Below are 20,582 nucleotides of genomic sequence, written 5' to 3'. Positions count from 1 at the left end.
TCTGGGCTAGATGAAGCACAAGCTGGAATCAAGATTTCTGGGAGAAATATCAATAATGGCAGAGATGCAGATGGTACCACCCTAATGGCAGAAAGCAAAGAGGAACTAAAGAGCCTCTTGATGAGTAAAAACAGGAGAGTGAAATAGCTGGCTTAAAATTCAACATTCAAAAAATGAAGATTGTTGCATCCGGTCCCATCACTTTGTGGCAAATAGAGGGGGAAACAATGGAAACAATGACACACTTTGTTTTCTTGGGCTACAAAATCACTGCAGATGGTGACTGCAGCTATGAAATTAAAAGATGCTTGCTCTTGGAAGAAAAGTTATGACCAACCTAGACAGCGTATTAAAAAGCAGAGACATTACTTTGCCAACAAGGTCTAGATAGTCAAAGCTATGGTTTTTCCAGTGGTCATGAACAGATGTGAGTTGGACCACAAAGAAAGCTGAGTGCCGAAGAATTGATGCTTTTGAACTGTGATGTTGAAGAAGACTCTTGAGTCCCTTGGACTGCAAGAAGATCGAACCAGTCAATCCTAAAGGAAATCAGTCCTGAATATTCATTGAAAGGACTGATGCTAACCTAAGTTCCAATACTTTGGCCACCTGATGCCAAGAACTGTCTCATTGGAAAAGACCCTGATGCTAAGAAAGACTGAAGGCAGGAGGAGAAGGAGATGACAGAGGATGAGAAGATTGGATGGCATCACCAACTAGATGGACATGAGTTTGAGCAAGCTCTGGGAGTTGGTGATGGACAGGGAAGCCTGGTATGCTGCAGTCCATGAGGTCACAGAGAGTCAGACACAACTGAGCAACTGAACTGAACTGACAAGGCCTAAGAAATTTCAGAGAAAGAAAGTGAGTGACTCAGACAGTGAGTCTTCTTTTTCACCCATACCTGAATTTTAGCCCACAGCAATATAAATTGAAAAGACTGACCCAACATAAACCTGCTTTAGAAAAGAGCCAGAGAGACAGCCATATAAGAAAACATTTTCCTCTAATGTTTACTCATAAACTTACAAATAGTAGTTATTTCATGGAAAATGCAAAAATAACAGAGACAACACACACAAACACGTGCTGAACTTTTCACTTACAAACACACCTTCATCTACAAACTTAGTTCTGTTAACACTGTAGAATCTGACCAATAATGTTACCACACCTTATTTGAGATGGTATGACAAAATAGAAGAAATACTTCCCAATAAAACCGACTGCTTCCAAAAATACCTCACCTGCAATTCCCTTCTTTTCCTAGTTTGGTTTATCAGTGAATTAAAAAATAAATGAGACTGATACTAAATTTTACATTTCTTATCAGAATTCAAAATATTTAGATAGGGTCCTAATCAATTTCTGCTCCCTAAAATGCAAAATTATAAACTTTCATCTGTAAGGAAAAATCAAAATGAAATATTTTCTCAGGTATGAAAATATTTCTTTGTTCAAAACTAAAAGGAAAAATCTTCAGAATCAGGTAAAATAACTTTCTATAATATAGATTCAGGGAAATTTAAAAAAAAACACATTAGAAGATAAAATTTACTTTTTCCTCATTAAGGAATATTAATTAATGATGGAGGAAATTTAGTACTCAATATGAAAATATAATTTTATCTCTATTTCTTAATAACTATAGTTAACATTTTAGAGACTAGTAATATTTCTATCTGTATGTTCATAAATATATAGATTTTCAAATAAATTCATACTGTGTGTCTAGTTTCATACCCTTTAAGTTACTAATCTTTTACAGTCTCTAATATAATTATGGCTTAAGAGTATTTATAATTCATTTTCTTTACCACACAAATAGAATGTTGCACCAAGGTCAGCAATATTAATGTCAGTCTTGATATAATCTTGACCCTTTAGCTAAGAACAAACAATGTCAGAGAAAATAAGAAAGCTTTTTTTTTTTTTTTTAAAGTATCACAAGGCCAAAGTGTTTTCTGGATTGACTGATAAATATTTCAATTCATAATAAAAAATATTGATGTACTAAAATAACACCCACTTATATGAATGCTTTCCAAAGAGTGACAGCCAGCCCTAGGGCTCCTCTGAGACAAGCAGGCACAAGCATCTGGGCAGCCTGCCATCCAGTCCAAGGAGCTCAGTTTTCCCAGAAGACAGAGGTGTCTCTACAGTTCATGTTCCACTCACACTGCCACTGAAGCAATGGAGGCGGACATTTGCCAGCATGGATCCAGACTATACAGGCCTAGGTTCTGCTCTACCTCCCATCCCACCCATTAGTGCCATGCAGTGGTCTCTCTCAATGTCTCTAAGACCCTATTTTCTCCACTGTAAAAAGATGTGTAAAATCCCAATACCTATCAACCAGAAAAACAGAAAAATAATCAATACAAAGCAGTTAGTACAGAGTTGGAATATAATAAACTTTGAATGCATGATATAATCTGAGTGTGTGCCCAGGGCTCTAGGCGGTATTCTAGTGACCTCATTAACTTTTTCAAACACTAACAAATATTGAATTTCTTTATGTTCAAATAGTGACTATGTGTTGATCTGGAAGAAAACACTTTAAACTATTAATATCTTAAAAAATAATTGATAGTCTTTCTAAAAGGCCTTTAACATGTTATTTCACAAAACAAATGCTAAAAATAATAGGGTAAAGCAACAGAAAGATAAACCTCACTCTTACAGGTATTATCCAATATATTGCCAAATTCTGAACAACAGATTCTGGAGATTTCTTTAGATACTTACACTTTATACGCTCCTTTTTTTCTTTCAGGTATGTATGAGTTTTATAACAAAAATCAACTTACGTCCTTTGATGAAATTTTTAAATATATTTTATTCTTTTCAACTAAGACTTCTCAGTGATTCTTAACATAGTCACAAAGTCAAACTAGAATCGACAATGATGCTGAACCATGGCTTATTTTTCAACTATTCAACCCTGAATCCAATTTTTTTTAATAAATAGTTCTATTCTTCTACCAAATAAAAATATTTTAGTATGTATTTTATGTAAAAGTGATTCATTGTTGATATTTTATTGTTATAAATTTGTAGCACTGTTTTGTTTCCATTGCATTTATTTTTACTGTTAATATTCTATGAGAGATGGTGATGCCAGGTAATTATTAGAAATGACTTAGCAACTAAACAATAATAACAATCACGATAGTATAAAAGTAAGCAATAGTATGAGTACTACTGTGATTCTATGATTAATATAGCAATATTAATGTAATAATAAATCAATATAATAAATATATTGATGGAGCAAACTATTAAATTTGGAAGAAATGAAAATATATGACACAAAAAAAGAATAAATGTGTTTTTAAAATGTAAAAAACTTTGAATAACTGCCAGAATTTCTCATTCAATAGCTATACACTTTGAAAGTTTTCTAGAGATGTCAACTCTAGCAAAAAGGTAATTAGTAATATACTATTATTAGAGGTGTGTGTTAGTCAGTCAGTCATGTCTGATTCTATGTGATGCCAGGGACTGTAGCCCACCAGGCTTCTCTGTCCATGGGATTTTCCAAGCAAGAATACTGGAGTTGGAAAGATCCCCTGGAGGTGGGCATGGCAACCCTCTCCAGTATTCTTGCCTGGAAAATCCCATGGACAGAGAAGCAGGTCTCCTGCATTGTATGCAGACTCTACCATTTGGGCCACAAGGGAAGAAGCCTCCTTTACTACATATTTTATTTTATAAATGAAAAGATTTAATGTTAGAAAAACAGATTATGTTTATCTGCCTCAGCAATTAGTCAAAAAGCTAAAAATACAATTTAGCAATGCAGAAAAGTGACTCAAAAATAAATTGTAACTGTCACATATTTAAAAGAAAACTTATTTTATTGAAAATAGCAAAGTATCTGTATTGTATAGTTAACATGCATCTTAATATTTAAAAACTATTGCATCTAAGTCAAACACATGTCTGGAGCATGTCTAATCACTAATATTAAGTGGGAGATCCAACCATTAAAACAAATGACAAATATGTAAGTTGTCCAGGGTAATAATCAGTAAGACTGAGCACACAGGGAAACTACTCTTTCTCAACACCCCAGTTTTCTAGAGATGTCCTGAAAAAACTATTTAAATACATGAATAAATAAGTCCATAATAATGCAGAAGAACAGGGGAGATGAATAGACAAGAAATACTGATCTATAAAAGTAGACATAAAAATGTCAATAAACCAGATAAATATTTAATCTCATAAGTAATTAAAAACATCCAAAATGAAACATCAACAACGTGCCCTTTCATTAACTAAATTTCAGAGCTTATATCAAGAAGCTGTTCTGTGAGGTGAGTGCAACGATGCATACCCTCACACAGGGCATGCTGCTGCTGCTAAGTCGCTTCAGTCGTGTCCGACTCTGTGCGACCCCATAGACGGCAGCCCACCAGGCTCCCCCATCCCTGTGATTCTCCAGGCAAGAACACTGGAATGGGCTGCATATTTGAGTACAAATTGTCACAAGTGAAATGGAAACTAAATTACCAATATGTGTTCAAAGTTTTCACATTTTTTAATGGGAATATAATAAGTTTTGGGTCATCAAGTTAGTGAAACCAATATTAAAAACTTTCAAAGTGTATAACTATTGAATGAGAAATTCTGAATTCCCTATATGATTATATAAACTATGATTATAATAAGAATGCAATAAATTATGGGCAGAAGAGTTAGCTTCAAGGATTTCATCACAAAATTGCTTATTATAGTATAATATTCAGAAAGAAACTATATTTCCAGAACAAGGAGATTGCTGAATTAAATCATGCTTTATTACTTCTATGATTGGTACTACCACTAACACCAACAATGATACATTGTATTGAAATGATACATATATTGTATTATTGTAAATAATAGTATTTACTAAGCATTTATGTAAATCAGGCAATATTCTAAGTTCCTTTTATGCATTATATCATCTTATCCTTAAGAAACTCTATGAAGTTTTATTAGGATTGTTTTTATTCCTATATATAAAAAATAGGAATAAAAACAATCCTAATAAAACAGAAAGAGGCTTCCCTTGTGGCATTTGTGGTAAGGAACCTGCCTGCCAATACAGGAGATGTAATAGACAAGGGTTTGATCCCTGGGTCGGGAAGATCCCCTGGAGGAGAGCATGGCAACACACTCCAGTATTCTTGCTGGAGAATCTCATGGACAGAGGAGCCTGATGGGCTATCGTCCATAAGGTTGCAATGGGTTGGACATGACTTAAGCAACTTAGTACACACACACACATACATATAAAAGGAAACAACAGTTCTGAACTCATCAGTATTTTTAACCAGTACATGGAACACTCCCCTAGTACCTGCCATCTGCCTTACAGGGCTTCTTAAACATTAGGTCTCCTGAAGCCATGACTATTTTCTCTTCACAGATTCTTTTCAAATTTTTAATTTATATGGGAGTATAGTTGATTACAGAGAAGGCGATGGCACCCCACTCCAGTACTCTTGCCTGGAAAATCCCATGGACAGAGGAGCCTGGTGGGCTGCAGTCCGTGGGGTTGCTGGGAGTTGGACACAACTAAGCGACTTCACTTTGACTTTTCCCTTTCATGCATTGGAGAAGGAAATGGCAACCCACTCCAGTGCTCTTGCCTGGAGAATCCCAGGGACGGGAGAGCCTGAAGCGACTTAGCAGCAGCAGCAGCACAGTTGATTAAAAATCTTGTGATAGCTTCAGGTGTACAGCAAAGTGATTCACTTATATATCTCTTCACGTGTCTAAGTACATTACCTACTCAATGAATGTGTGAAGAAGAAGAGAAGGATCAAGAACAAAAATAGAAAATGAGAGAGAGAGAGAGGGGAAGGACAGTGAGTACAAATGAAAGAGGGAGAGTGGAAGAAAAGAAAGGACAAGGAAAGAAAAAAAGAGAGAGGGGTAGGGAGAGCAGAAGTGAGAGAAAAAGAATGAGATTAAAACACAAATCTGCAGATTATGGAAATTATGCTTTAATAATCACAAAAAGAAGCAAATAGTTTCTTGCCATTCTAATTAGAAGCAGAGGCATAACAACTTTTAATCTACCAATAAATAGAATAATAATTTTTAGCAGCTCAACTGTAACTTTATAATGCAACTTATGCAAACTCAGTAAAGGAATAATTCAATATTAGAGGAATAGGTTAATTTGAGGAAACAAATTTATACAGGTGCTTCAGTTTATGGTGTAATCTTTTGAGAATCATGGAATTTTATATTTGTGTGTGTATGTAGTTACTATTTAATAGAGGTGCACTAAAATATAGAAATACATGCTTACAATTAAACAAATAGGGAAAGTTTAATTATAATATTAAAAATTGTTAAGGTTAGAGAGACTATGGTATGGAGAAAGATCTTGAATATACCTTGATTTGGTCTCTAATTATGTAAAAATATTTTAGAGAATAATGATATTTTAAAGACATATAGGATGTTAGCAATTTATCTAGTCCAACTCTCTTTTTAATGCTCATATAAGTTATTAGTCCTTAGCCACATGGACGATGAATTAGGACATTAATCTATTCCAATCTACTATTATTTCCAACACATTCCTCTACCTCAACAATTATTCTCTAAGTTATAAGTTTTAATGACTCTTTAGAAATAGGCATCTCTCATAGATAATTATTGTTCACCATTTGCCTAAAATCCAAAGGAATATCTTCCAACCCTTGAGTAATTAAAAATGAGAATAAAAAGATTTATTTTATGACTCATTTAGAATATTCCAAACACATTCTTTGAACAGAAACAATGTTTGTTTACAAACATAAGATTTGAAATAAAATAATCATTTTCAGCATGGTCTCTAGGAAAATACATTTCTGTTTTACTAAAGTTTCCAAGGATATAAACTGCTACCTATCAGATTTTAGCAGATACATAATATTATTCTCCATCACATGTGATTGGCACAGTTATGTACTATAATAAAATCTGTCACTGTGGCAATTTTTTTTTGATTTGACAGTTTTCTTAAAAAAATTCTTTCTCTGGAAACCAATTAAAACTTGATTTCCCTCCCTCCATCACCACTATATTCCTCTATTTTCTCTCTTCATAGCATTTTAGTTAATTGAGCACTCCCTGTTATTTTTTTTTTTCTAGCAGTAGTAATTTGACAACACAAAGCAATTAAAAACCTGGGAACAATTCTTCCTATAAACCACTCCCTGCCTTCTATTAGCCAATGCTTGTGCTAATGTGACAGGTATGTCATATGGGACTGACATGTCATGTCCACTGCATCAGTGTTTCACTTAGTTGTTGGATAAATTTTAAGGATTAAATATGAGGGGAAATTCTCTGTTACTGTAAATGACATAAAGGAAAGTGTCATACTATTTGACAATAAACATGAAATTCTTATATTGTCAATAGGTCTATGTTTAGAAATTCAAAAACCTAAGTTAAAAATAAAAGCAGAAAGAGGTGGTTGGGAAAGAAAAACAAAAGAGACCGCTAATTATCTTGGCAAACTACATTTTAAGAGTGCTATCAAGAGTAGATATCAGTAGAATCAATGTGATTCAGATGGTTCTCTTTATAGTAATTAATTTTTGTTGCTTAAATGTATACCTTTTCAAAATATGTTGAAACATAAATTTAAGGTTTTTGGTGAGACACTTTAAATTATCTCAGTATTCAGATAACAGTACTTTCTTGTGAAATATAAATTAATAATATCTGTTGATTAAGAAGGCTGTAAAATACCTAACAGTGCTTAAATGCAGTATTTTGGTTTTGTTTCTGTTGAACTATTTTCCCTCTAAATGTGGTTTCTCAGCTACAGAATAATAGGGTTCAGCTATTTGGTCTGCCCTCTTAGTGCAGTAGGCAGCACGTCAGTCTCATAATCTGAAGGTGCTGAGTTCGAACCTCAGGAAGGGCAGATCATTCTTTTGGGGATTCCCTGGTGGCTTAGACAGTAAAGAGTCTGCCTGCAATGTGGGAGACTTGGGTTTGATCCCTGGGTCTGGAAGATCCCCCAGAGAAGGAAATGGCAACCCACTCCAGTATTCTTGCCTGGAAAATCCCATGGATGGAGGACTCTGGCAGGGTATAGTCCATTGGGTCACAAAGAGTCAAACACAACTGAGTGACTTCACTTTTTCATTTGGTCTTAGCCTATGACATAATGTCTCTTATACAGACTCAATTATCTGATTTTAAGATCACTGAAAAATTAACACTAGAAAGTAAACAATCTTTTTCTAGAAATTTGTATTTTAAGACTGCTGCCTAACTAAACCTAAAATGATTTTATATAATGCACCATTTAGGAAATATGTTTTATTCATCAAATAAAAATTCACTGAGTAACCATTATGTGCAATGCACAGGCCTCAAAACAATACCAATAAAGACCAGAGTTCAGACTCCTCATGAAACTTTCCCGGTCTTTTTCTTTCAGTTTCTATCAAATATTTCCTATTGCTTCCATTTGCATGACCATGCTGAAGTAGAGCCACATTATGAAAAACATAAATTGCTCAGGTAGCATTTTGATCAAACTATATTGCTTATATAATTCCCCTGGTAAAATGAAAATTCTTTTAGAATAATTACTTAAGGAAAATCTGAAATTTAAAAAAATGAGTTTATTCAGTTCTATAGAAAAATTGCATTTAAATTTTTTCTAATAATTAGTTTTATAATACAGTAAAAACTCTTTTGCAAAAGACACAAAAGATTCTCAAACTGAATTCTGTGTAAAACTGCACAGTGAAAGAAAACCGTATTTTTTTTAAAATCTGTCTTAAAAGTAGACTGTTTAATTGAAGTTACTTGTGTGTGATGTTTAAAAGGTTAAAAAAGAAGCCAAACTGAAATGATTAGAAACAGTATTTATAGTTTAAGTTACAGCCAAAAAGCCACCCAACCTTCTTTTATAGTAAAGATCATTGTTATGCCAGAAAGAATAAAATAAACTCCTTCTCATTTCAGGTAACTGTTTGATATGAATTCCTTTTATACAGAATTAGTTTGAAATTTCATTTATATACATCATGATTTACCACACTGTTAAATATCTACTGAAAGTTTACCATATTCCTATCACTATTACAGAGACGGGAGTATGGCCATGATTGAAAAGAATTCACCATTATCATGAAGCATTCATTCTGCATGGTAAAGGACACAATAAGCAAAAAGCACAGGTAATAGATCAGTTAGTAATAAGCACACACACAAAAAGTACAGTGGGTAAAGAGAGACAGTATGCAGATACTCTATTAGAAAGGGTGACGGTCATTCCCTCAGAGGGAATTTCAACAAAAACTTCACTGAAATGAGAGATTAGTCTATTAAAATTTTTAGAGAGAAACTGTAGAAAAAGGCAAAAAGCCAAGGCAAAGGCTCATAATGTGAAGCCTCTTTATGCTGAAAGTTCCCACTCTAGGAATTTAATTGGTAAAACGGTTTAGTTTGGTGGAAAATTGTTTAATTAAATACCTGTAGAAGTAGATATAAAGCAAACCCTGACTTTGTTTACCTGCTAAAATATTTCATCTGAAAAGGTAATTGACAATAGTAAGTAAAGTGGCTCAGTCGTGTCCAACTCTTTGCGACCCCACGGACTGTAGCCCACCAGGATTCTCCATCCATGGGATTTCCCAGGCAAGAGTACTGGAGTGGGTTGCCATTTCCTTCTCCAGGGGATCTTCCTGACCCAGGGATGGAACTCAGGTCTCCTGCATTATAGGCAGATGCTTTACCATCTGAGCCACCAGGGAAGTCAATCGATGATAGTCTTTCATAAATAATTTTAATGTTAAGTGATAACATACATTTCTAACACAATCATGTTTGCACTGCAATGTAAGGTCTGTGAGCACAAAGATTTTGTTATCTGTGTTGTTGACAAAACTTGTAGTGTTTTAAATGCTATTACATTGGAAATGATCAAGAAATACATAATGTAAATTAAGAAATCATTGTGAATTATTTTTCACAAAATATTTATCTTCATATAAATACTGTGTCAATATAGTTTTTCCTAACTTCTTTTGATAGCATTCATTACCATAATTGACTATTCAATTGCCTAGTCAATTTATTGGTCAGTACAGATATATTCTCTGTATCAAAAGATGCATCCCACTGAATCAACTGATATAATGTTAATATATGAGATTTTTCATCCTAATAAAAGTTTGAGGGAAAAAAATTCAATAATTATTGATTAAATGTGACTTTTTGCATTTCCAATAAACGGCCAAATTGAAAAAAAAATTGTCCTAATTTTCTCATTCTACATGTCACAAGTACACCCAAACTGCCATACAGTTTTAAGGAAAAGATCTGGTATAAAAAGCCAAAGAAGCTGAAATAATGAAGTCATGTCATCAGTAAGATCTGTTTGCATTGAGGCATTTATAAGTTGTGTTTAACTGTGACATACATGTTCTTCCACATTTTGTAGATGAGCCATATTACCTCTCTTCATCTCAACTTTAACTACCTAACTGTAAATGCATATTTCTCAGCAGAATCAGAACTGTTTATTTCCTCAGGAGGATTTATAATGGTAACAGTAATTTAACATACAGCTTTTGGTTCCTAGATCACAGACATGCCCATAGCACAGGTGTGGACCACCAAGCAATAGTATTAGTAATGATAATTTAATGATTCCTGATTTATTTTCCCTCTTAAAATGGAGCTCTTATTAAATACAATTAGTTGTTAACTGTCATTCCCCATTGCTTCTGGAAGAATCATAGTCAATATTGTTTCTGGAGAATGGCCCTAATCATTGGCAGTAAGGCTTTAAACAACCCATGACTATTGTAGGCAGACTGAAAAATTCATAGCACCTGAGAAGCCATCACTTAGAGTAATTGCACATAAAGATAGGCTGGTTTTCCCAAGAGGTAGTGCAAAGTCTTTTTTCCACTTATGCGCTGTACCAGGTCAAAAATGAGTAAAGGTAGTAGAAACAGTTGGAAACAGCAATTACAGGGATGGGAACCATTTTAAGGATATATATTTTATATATTGTTTTAAATACTTTACATATATAACTTTGCTTAATCTTCAAAACAACTCTACATGTGGATGTTACTATTATCCCTGTTTTACAGATGCCCAAAGTAAAGCACAGAGAGATGAGGTAGCTTGCTCAGGCTGTCCAGAAAAAGAGATAGGACATTTAAAAAAACAAAAGTAAAGATAAGGCATCTAACTCATACACCCATTGTAACAGAAAGGACACTGAGATAAAGATTCTCAGAGGACTAGAGTACAATGCAACAGGTCCCAAGGGCTTGAAAATTTTTAAAAATTAAGAACACACAACTTTACTGGGACTTCCTTGTTGAGAAAATGCTAAAAGAGTTTAGTTTTATTGAAAGTAAGTTAAATAAATAAAAATCACTGACCATTTACTGAGCAGTAGGTTGCAAGAACTGTCTAAAATAATGAGTTTATAAATATTATAGAGACTTTATAAAGATTATGACATTTACGTCATGAACATTCACATTGTTGAAGAGTTTAAAATCCTGTGGTAAAGAAACATATAAGAAAACAATTATAACTCAACATGACAATTGCTCTGATGGATGAATACAAAAAGCATGAGAGGAGCAGAAAGAAGAATAATCCAATATACCTTTCCTATGAAGGAAAAACATTTAGAGCTATTGGCTTCAGCATAAACTTTGCATGTGAGCAATGGTGGAAGGTATTGCAGGCCGAAAGGACATTGTGGGGATGGGCGACAGGGAATGAAAAAGGCATATTCAAAGAGTTTTAGATATATTCTAGTTATCATTCAGGACTTACCCTAAACTTGGGAAGTTATGGAAGATTTTGCTGGATAGATAACATGCAAAGCAATTTAAGTTACAGAGAGGCATTAATAAATTCTGTACCTGACAGTCTGGTCACAAAATAATGAGCCCATATTATTTAATATAAAAAAACTGCAATGTCTATCCACTTTTATTCAATCTGGCTGATTCAATGATGGGAAAAAAAAACAGAAAGTGCAAAATTTAATTAAAATCTGTTAATGAACAAACTTCAAGAGGAAAAAAAAAATAATGATGCAGGTGTGGTGTGGAAAAAGCCTCTGAAATATATAAGCATTTACATCCTGAATTTCTACAACATCTATTATTTTTCTATTTTTGGCACATAAGATCAAAGTGTACATACACTGAATCCCACTTGACTATCTTCTATATCTACTTTTTGTCTCAACTTCTTTAAATAACACCTTTATTAATTTCTTTCAATTCTATCATTTATTTTTGTTACTGATTTTATGGAATCTATTCTCCTTTGTGCCCCTTGTAATTTAGTCTTCATTCCTCAAATGATTGTGTCTTTTTCTTCTATTTATCTCCTGAGCTCTGCATGTTTATATTTACCATCTTAAAATTTGGCCATACTATTAAGAATTTTTGTATATGTGTTTTCTGGTCTTACTTCATAGGAATAATTACACCTTTCAATATTTTACATTTTATTATGTCTCTACTTTGTGGCAATATCTTTTTAATGAATTTTGCTAGTTTCCAAACCCTCTTCTAAATTCTCATAACAATTTTGGTATGTGTGTGTGTGTGTGTGTTTTAGCTCTTTCTGGATGGTTTCTTCTAATTTCTGCTTTGTTTTTGTGTAAATATGTATATGTATGGTTGTGCTGTATGTTTCTGTCTTCTCCTTATTGAATATATGTTCTTTGGGGGTATGTATTAATTTATTTATCTAATATTTATGTCACATGTAGGCTATCCAATATATACTTCTAAATCGTTAAAAAAAAAAGTCAATGTGTTTTTGACTCTCTACTACATATTCAGTTGCACACAAGTCATTGAGGATACAAAGCCATAAAAATTACAGGGTAAGTTTTGAGTAACAATATATTTGAAGAAATTAGAATAAACACACAAAATTGTTATGACTATTAGTAAAGTTAGAATAATAAGGATAGACAATACACGGGATTTATGGAGCCATATTTGTAAATAATTCTATTTTTTAAAACACTCTACTAAACATTATAATATACATCCTAGAAAAATATTTTACATGGTGAAAGCTGAAAAATCTACTTGCTTCTGTAGCTTCTAACTGCCCTTATATCTATTTTTTCTCTTCTTTAATATGGCATAAATTGAACACTTTACAAAAAGACATCGCATATAAATGTCACTACTATATAAGAAGTTAAGACAGTATACCAGACTGAATAACCACATTTATATATAATGACAATGAGTTCAGGTCATTTTATAACATTTGCTGTATTACTGGACATTTCTGAAGCACTGTGTTGAGAGATTGGCAGGGAAATTAATGTCCTTAAGCAATTTACCTGAATGTTTGATAGTGAAATGTCATGAGAGTCAAGCTTCAGTGTATCTTAAAGCTAAGATATCACTCTGGAGAGGAAGCTATGGTGTCAGGTGAGTCATTAATTGAATGTCCACTTTCTTCAACAGATCCTTTATGATGGAAAGGAAAGAATACCACTCAATGAAATTTGGACAGCTTCAAAAGTACAATAAAGAAAAATGAACAATTTTAAAGTTTCAAACTTCTATGGAATTAAAGCTAAAATAAAAGATGAGGTCTTCTTATCATGGACTAATGTATGATTATTCAATTAGAGATGCAAGAGAGCTATGATTATAGGATTCATCTCTGAAATGCATACTCTCCTTGAGATGAAAACTTGTTTCACATTAGTCTGGTACCACCTTGTATCACCATGAAATGTTCAGTTCAGTTCAGTTCCTCAGTCATGTATGACTCTTTGTGACCCCATGAATTGCAGCATGCCAGGCCTCCCTGTCCATCACCAACTCCCAGAGTTCACTCAAACTCACGTCCATCAAGTCAGTGATGCCATCCAGCCATCTCATCCTCTGTCGTCCCCTTCTCCTCCTGCCCCCAATCCCTCCCAGGATCAGAGTATTTTCCAATGAGTTGTTCAAGAGGATGCTGTTAAATGAGTTCATGGCATTAATACTATATACGCTTACATTTTTTTTTCGGTATATACTGAAATACACATTTTTCATTCTCAAGTAGAAGTATTACCAGCTGGCTTAGAAACTTTGATTGATAAAACTTTATGAAATGTGTTGAATCTCATTTGACGGGTCTGCTGATGACAGTTAACAGCATCACTTGTTCTCAAAATAATCTAGATATAACAACCACTTATGTTTTGAACAAAAAAAAATCATGGTTTAAAGGTCTCTATTTTCTGTTTATCTCTCCCTTCTCTCTATTCCTTCCTCCCTCAAAAAGTGATAGTCTATTTTAATTATGTGTGTGTGTGTGTGTGTGTGTGTGTGTGTGTGTGTGTGTGTGTGAGTGCATGTATTCAGTTGCTCAGTCATGTCTGACTTTTGCTTCTCCATGGATGTAACCTAACAGGCTCCTCTGTCCATGGAATTTTCCAGGTAAGAATGTTGGAGCAGGTTTCCATTTCCTACTCCAGGGATCTTCCCTACCCAGGGATCAAACCTGCATCACTTGTGTCTCCTACTAGCTTATGATTATGCAAGTAACAGATCTATAGCAAAATGGAAAGGACATAGATGCTCTGGTTTCAGTTTCCTTGTTTACTGCCTACATAACCCTCTACTTTGTAAGGAATACTAGAATGCTACCTGTGCAATGCAGGGAAAATGTTCTCTTTCTTAACCAGATACTATAAAACCTTGCTGTTATTAGAACAAACAAACAAAAATGCTATTTTCAACCAAATAATTAAAACTTAAAAATTAACTAAAAATTAGATATAAGACAAAACCAATAAAGAAATATTAGAAAACAAACATTAGAAATATTTACAACACAAGTTACACACAGAATTATTAAAAGACAGAATGTGCTTTTTACAAATTGATAAGAAAATGGCTACCCACACAAGAGCAAAACAATGAGCAAAATATACAACTCAGCAATTCACAGCAGAGAAGATTCCAATGACCAACAAGCATTAAAATCATGCTTAAATTCAATAACAGGAAATACAAATTATTAAATTAAAAATGATTGATAACTTTTTAACCCGATTGGAAACATTTAAAAAGAACTGACTTTTGAGTTTATATAGGGAAAGGTACTTTATTATATAGTGTTGGCAGAACTATAATTTGTTACATTTTAAAACAAAATCTGCCAGTATCTACGGAAAAAAGAAAATTACACATTTCTGTAGATCAGTAAAACCACTGTGAGAACCTATCACATATATAAAACTATATATACTGACCTCTGCTCTGACATGATAGAGAAACAGAGACTGGATTTAACTTCTTTCTTTTTTTTTTTCTCTACCACTACACACATATATTGGAGAAGGCAATGGCACCCCACTCCAGTATTCTTGCCTGTAGAGTCCCATGGATGGAGGAGCCTGGTAGGCTGTAGTCCATGGGGTCGCTAAGAGTCGGACACGACTGAGCGACTTCCCTTTCACTTTTCATTTTCATGGATCGGAGAGGGAAATGGCAACCCACTCCAGTGTTTATGCCTGGAGAATCCCTGGGACAGGGGAGCCTGGTGGGCTTCCGTCTGTGGGGTCGCACAGAGTTGGACACGACTGAAGCGACTTAGCAGCAGCAGCAGCACACACATATATACACACACATATACACACAAATCTATCAAAAAATAAAATAACCCACATTAAACAACCTTATTCAAAGCACCAGATATGACACAACAAAGGACAATGATCCCTGAGAGAAAAGAAAACAAGATAAACCCAATTTAATTATTTTCACAGTTTATTGCCTTGAGAAAATGCCCAAGACAGTGCAAGGAGCTGGAATTCAGTCACACTCCCTGATGAAAAAGATAGAGCTGAGTATCCATGGAGACGAAGGAAGGGCAAAGCACAGAAGGAAGCTACACTGAAAACTCCAGATATCTGCAGATATCTTAACTAAATAGTATATTTTTGATCACACAAGTATTAAGGAAACTACGCAAAACCAGAGAAAGCACAGAAGGAAGCTACACAGAGAACTCCAGATATCTGCAAATATTTTAACTAAATCAATAGATGTTTGATCAGCAGAAGTATTAAGGAAACTACTCAAGACCAGGAAAAGAACCATCCAAAAGAATTGCAGGGAAATTTACATAGGAAATGAAATAGTACCTGTTTGATTCAGTAAGATTGGACAATTTCATAATTCATGGAGCATGGGGTACAGTACTCAGAAAAGTTTTGCTTAGAAAACTTTAAAAAGCAAAATGGAGGGACTTGCCTGGCAGTCCACTGGTTAAGACTCCGTGCTTCCAATGCAGGGAGTGTGGGTTCCATCCCAGAGGACTAAGATCCCACCTGCTGCACAACACAGTCAAAAAGTTATTTTTTCTAAAAGAAAAAGCAGAATGGAAAAAATAAAAACTATGTTTAAGTTACACAACTGTGTCCCAAAACAAAGTTACACAGCAAGGTGACATCATGTCATTTGGCATTCAATAAACATTATTAGACATGTAAAGAAGCATGAGAATATGACCCATAATAAGAAAAATACATCAATCAAAACTGACCAAGAACTGATACAGATGTTAGAATTAGCAGAAAAGGACACTAAGGCAGTCACAGCTGTAGTCCATATATTGTAAATGTTAAGAGACATTAAAAATATAGAAAAGACTATAAGTTCTTATATGACTTATATGTTCTTATATGTTCTTATGACATATGTGTTCTTATATGTTCTTATATGACTTATATGTTCTTATATGACTTATACGTTCTATATGACTTATGTTCCCAAAAGCCACTCACTACCAAGGTCTCCAGATCTTTGAAGGGAAATTATTAAACAATATATCTATCAAGTTAGATCTTCACTGATATACCAACCAGTATATAATATACACAGAATCATAGCCACTGGTCTCACTTTTAAAGTGCATGACTTGCCATCAACATCATGTCAGTTGCATTCACTTTTCTATGCAAAATAAAGGGCTAATGCCGCATAGTGAGAAGGTGTGCCTGATCACAGAAAATTTGGAAGTTTTCAGCAATTCCAAGAGGCAGAGGAGACTGGAGACAAATAGAATTTAAGGTAGAAATGAAACTGAGAAAAATAAAGAGTTTTGAACCTTGCCTGGTAATGGAAACTCTGTAGAGAATCTATATGATTATCATTAAGTCCTCAAATGTCAGAATTTGGTAATTATATTTGTCAAAGGAAAATAAAAATCTGACTGTAGACTTCCCAGGATTGAGGTCTAGGGGAAAGCTACATAGAATTATATTTCTGTTTGACTATCTGTAGGAATTACATCAATTAAATAATGAATCATAAATACTCATATAATCAAACAGCATAACACTAAGCAGGTGCCATTTATGATGTCAAGTAAAACATTTGAGAATGAGAATTACTATTCATTTAGACTCAAAACTGATACCCAAAGATGCACCTAAACTCAGGAAACAATGTAATCTCTTGATAATTTCTTGAATTAATCCTGTTGCTTTAGAAAACCTGTTTGATGACTGAGTTGTGATTTCGTTTCCATCTGCCTTGTATTAACCCATAATAGGTATGGCCTCAAAGTATGCTAATAAGGGCAAACTCTGTTCCTAAAATGATATAGTAGTCATATCATTGTAAAAAGTCTTAAAAGGTCAATAAAATTCTACAGGTTAATATCACACTGTCTTCTTTGTAAGTAGATTTATCTTCCATATTAGAGAAATAATGGAAGTATATTCAGAGTTGACTCTCAGTAAGTACTTATTCCATTGAATTAAACTAATAAAATTGATCCACTTTTGTGAGAAAAATTTAATAAATAATACAGAAATGTTTACCGATAGTTGATTGTTCTATTTAAAAAATACTGTGTATAATTTGGTTATGCTATGATCCAAGGTTTCTACTTCCTAAATACCAACCAACAATTTGTTTTCAGGTAGTTGGTTATTACTTAATAAGAATTTATAAAAAGCTAAGTAAAAGTATCAAGTAAAAAATTTAAAAAAAATAGAAAAGACTAAATGAAACTTTTAAAGATCAAAATTACATTGTTTGAGAAGAAAATATACTTAGAGGGATTAATGGTGCATTAGCCACTAAAAAGAAAAGTGGATAGCAACAGCAATAGAAACTATGTACAATAAAACATATGGGCTGGTGCTCAAGCGGTATAGAATCTGCCTGCAATGTAGGAGACCTGGGTTCAATGCCTGGGTTGGGAATCTCTCCTGCAGGAGGGAATGGCTGCCCACTCCAGTATTCTTGCTTGGGAAACCCTATGGACAGAGGAGTCTGGCAGGCTATAGTTCATGAGGCTGCAAAGAGTCAGACACTACTAAGCAACTAATATATCACTTTCAGACATTAAAAAGAAAAGTGGATAGCAATAGCAATAGAAACTAAAACAGGGAAAAAAGAATTTAGTATAAGTGGGAGACCTAATGTGTTACGACCCATGTAAAGAATTTGTAATATATATCAGTTTAGGATATGGAAAATATATCAATTTACAGAAATAGCTTAAATGAGGCATTCTCTATTATCACGTAACAAAACTACCTATGACCTACTTCCCATCACCTTCCTTATGACCCACAGGAGGCAGCTTTTACTCTGTGCTTGAAATTATGCTATCCTTTTACACCACAGGTCAGAATGAGAAACTACCTATAGCCTATCACAAGAATTAACTATGAGAATGTTGTTTGGGTCTTTAATTAAACTTTTTAGGGCAGATTTTGGTTCATAGCAAAACTGAGTAAAAGGTATTGAGTTTCCATAGCCTCCCTGTCTCTCCAACCACACATACAACCCCACCATCAACCTACCATCAGAGTGGTCATTTGTTACAATGGCTGAACTCACTTTGACACATCTGGGATTTTTATTAAGGAGTGTTTTCTCTAAAAGCATGCACAGGATCCATTAGTTTCAAAACAAACAGTAAATTTGCTTCTCTGAAGCAGTGGATTAGTTTGACATTTTTGTATCATTAACCATTGGTTTTTGTGTTTCTGTTTTAACTAATAAATTGGCCGCTCAATCTGTCCAATCTCAAAAGTCTCTCAACATGTGTTTTATAAATTAATTTTAATTCTCCTACATTTTATTACTCCCCACTTTTAATTTCTCTTACCTATGAGATATTCATTTAGATATCCTTTAAAACCTTTGCAATTCTGGCATTTTTGTCATATTAATCTCTTGGAACAAGGGATACAAAATATTTAAATTTAGTTTCTTTTCAATTATTTTCATCTGAGGGACAGAAAAAAGTATCAAATGATACAATTTATTTGGTATTAAATTTCAGAACAATCTCTCTACTAGCAGGAGATACAAAATTTGAAATGCTTGTTACAAAAGACATTTCATTTGCATGGATGAAAATAATTAGGAAGCAACAGTGACACCTGTGGGGGATGATACATAAACATATTACCTAAATTATGCCCAGTGTGTTTACTTAGTGGGGCTTTATGTAACAAGTACATGTGGGCACAATGATTATATGTTAACCTGTATAATTAAGAAAGTGATTTGCTTAACAAGTAATTTGTAATAAAATGCCTAGCCAGTAATCATAAGCACAAGCCATATGTTTTTAAATATGACCCAAACATTTGCATAGTGTTTATGTACAATAAATTAAAGCAAAATGAAAAATCTGCTGACAAGAAATAAGTAGCAGTAAGGGTAGAGCAATGTATTAAATCCTTCATTCTGGATCATTTAGGTAATGTTCCATTCATTTTAGATTCATGAGTAGAAGCCTTTACAGATTGGGCATGCATACCATAAATCTGGAGTTATCCATTATTAGGTGGCGTTTTGCTGTTTGCAGTTGTACATGTTTACTTTGTGCATAATTAACTGCATAATAGCTGTCTGTGTTTTGCACTGAATTTACACTCAGGCTCTCGTCAAAACAAATGACTCCAGAAAGTAGGATGCTTCCATTCAGTTCCCTGCAATCTGCACTTCCTAATACAGGTTTACAGAAATGGTTTTGATTGTGACTCCCGGTATCCTAACGCCTTCAGCAGCTAATGTGTATGTTGGAGCTTAACTTATTAAACTCCTAGATACATAAAGAGTATGGATGGGTGGAGACAGGAGGAAGCAGAGCACACCTAAGAAGAGCCAAGAAAGAAATTTCCATGAAAATAACAAGCACAGTGTCTAGTTGGACAGGCAAGTGATCACTGAGCAGCGTAAAACAATGGATCAACATACATCCCAGGAGTTCTTTTGCATATACGATTGTGACCGCCAAATTAACCATCTGAGAGAGGGCAGAGTCTGAAAATGGGCTGTCAGAAGAACCAACAAGATACATTCCAATCACCCATTTTGTTTACAGCCAGATAAACTCAGAAGGATAAATTACCAAATTAAATTAATCAACAAGAAACTGGTATAATTAAATAACAAAGAATAAGAGAAGTAAAAGGGATAAAATAAAAGATAATAGAGACTGAATTTTATTGATTATGACTACTTGTTGACACAGTAGTTGATAAACTTTTTAAAAGCATGATATATGAGGCTGTATAT

General features: G+C 34.0%; 1 non-coding gene across 1 annotated transcript; it reads left to right on the top strand.

Annotated features, from left to right (window-relative positions):
- The first annotated feature begins 7,854 nt into the window (after positions 1-7,854).
- Positions 7,855-7,927, top strand: TRNAM-CAU (transfer RNA methionine (anticodon CAU)). The gene has a single exon. It is a non-coding gene; the product is annotated as a tRNA-Met (tRNA).
- Positions 7,928-20,582: the final 12,655 nt, after the last annotated feature.

This window comes from Bos javanicus, chromosome 9, assembly GCF_032452875.1.
Source record: "Bos javanicus breed banteng chromosome 9, ARS-OSU_banteng_1.0, whole genome shotgun sequence".
NCBI classification, from domain to species: Eukaryota; Metazoa; Chordata; class Mammalia; order Artiodactyla; family Bovidae; genus Bos; species Bos javanicus.
The sequence above is the reverse complement of the archived record's forward strand: the minus strand, read 5'-3'. Positions and strand labels throughout refer to the sequence as shown.